Below are 2146 nucleotides of genomic sequence, written 5' to 3'. Positions count from 1 at the left end.
TAATATCTTTGGCACTTATGTGAATTTTTTGCCATCCTAGTAACTATTTATTTTTTCCTTGTTATTCATAGACATTGAAAAAATATACATACATTTATATGTATATATATATAAGTTATATTTAGTTTCATATATATATATATATATATATATATATAGTTATTTATATATCTATATATTGTTATATATATATATGTGTGTGTGTGTGGGAGTACATATGCATGTACGTATGTGTGTATATATATATATATATATATATATAAAGTTTTATATATATATGTATATCTATATATTGTTAAATATGTGTGTGTGGAATACATATGCATGTAAGTATATATATACACACACATATGTATATATATATATATATATATACAATACATGCAAACAGTAGAGGTACATATACATGTGTATTTACACAACTACATTTTGTGTGTGTGTATGTCTGGAAATGATGAACCTTTAGAAGTTCCATATGAATTTCGTGCACAGATCAAAGAACTAATATTGAAGGACATATCGACCTCTTTGATGATCTGCTGCCAAGAGTGAAGAAAGAAGAAAGCTGATGTAGAATGGTGATGATGTAAGATCAAACAAGCTTTGGAATAGCCTCAGAGAAAAGACAACACAAAGATTGGCAATGAAAATGTGAGACTAACAAAATAGAGAAGAATATACTGTAAGTACATTGACAAGAACAAACCCTCGGATATAGCCTGGAGGAAAACTGGATTTTAGCTTGCTGCCCCGGTGTCTACGACAAACCTTATCTTAAGAATGAAGGCAGAAGGACATGGATGTACACACGTGCATGCACACACACGCACACTCACATACACACCTACACACACATCTATACATATATGTGTATATATACAAATAAATCTTTGTATATATTTCATACACACACATGTATATGTAAATACATGCAATGTCTCTATGTGTATTTAAACGTATATATAGATACATATTTGAATGCATATTTCTGTACACTCACACGCATACACACACACACACACACACACACACACACATATATATGTGTGTGTGTGTGTGCATATGTATATATATATATATATATATATAGAGAGAGAGAGAGAGAGATAGATAGATAGATACATAGATAGATAGATAGATGTAGGCATGGCCATGTCGTTGGCAAGCAATCACATGATTTCAAGTTCAGTTCCACTGTAGGTACCTTGGGCAAGTGTATTCTACTATAGCCCCAGGTCAACCAAAGCCTTCTGAGTGGATTTGGTGGAACAAGAATTGAAGAAGCTTGTTACACATACGTATATGTGTGTGCGTATATGTTTCTATCTGCTTCTCTTCACATTGCATAATAAATGAATGTCACTGTCATACAAGCAGTGTTATACTATGAGAAAAACATATCTGGCCTTGAGGAAATATTACCTTGTTTGGAAACAATTGTGTGTTAGCAACCGTAAGAGCATCAAGCTGTAGAAAATCTGCCACAATAACCAAACACTGTCTAAACCATGGAAGCATGGGGAACTTCTTCTTCTTCTTCTTCTTCTTCTTCTTCTTCTTCTTCTTCTTCTTCTTCTTCTTCTTCTCCTCCTTCTCCTCCTCCTCCTCCTCCTCCTGGGGTTGATATGATTGACTTACTCTCTCTGCCGAAATTGCTGGCCTTGTGCCAAAATTTGAAATCATCATCATCATCATCATCATTATTATTATTAATTTGCCTGTCTTTACGTCCTGAGTTCAAATACCACCAGGGTTGACTTTGCTTGTCATCCTTTCAGGGTCGATAAACTAAGTACCAGTGAAACACTGGCGTCGATGTAATCAACTGGTCCCCTCCCACAAAATTTCAGGCCTTGTGCCTATAGTAGAAAGGATTATTATTATCATCAAGTCAGTGAGCTGGCAAAACCCTTAGCAGTGTTTCATCCATCTTCACATTCTCAGTTCAAATTCTGCCAAGGTTGACTTTGCCGTTCATCCTTTCAGGGTTAATAAAATAAGTACGTGTTAAGCACTGAGGTCAATGTGTTCAACTTACCTACCTCCTCCCAAATTTCAAGCCTTGTGCCTTTAACAGAAAGGATTATTATTATTATTATTTAGAAATAAATATACTCATCACTTCTTGGTTGCCTTGATTATTTTT

Source organism: Octopus bimaculoides, chromosome 8 (assembly GCF_001194135.2).
Source record: "Octopus bimaculoides isolate UCB-OBI-ISO-001 chromosome 8, ASM119413v2, whole genome shotgun sequence".
NCBI classification, from domain to species: Eukaryota; Metazoa; Mollusca; class Cephalopoda; order Octopoda; family Octopodidae; genus Octopus; species Octopus bimaculoides.
Note: the sequence above shows the minus strand (reverse complement) of the source record.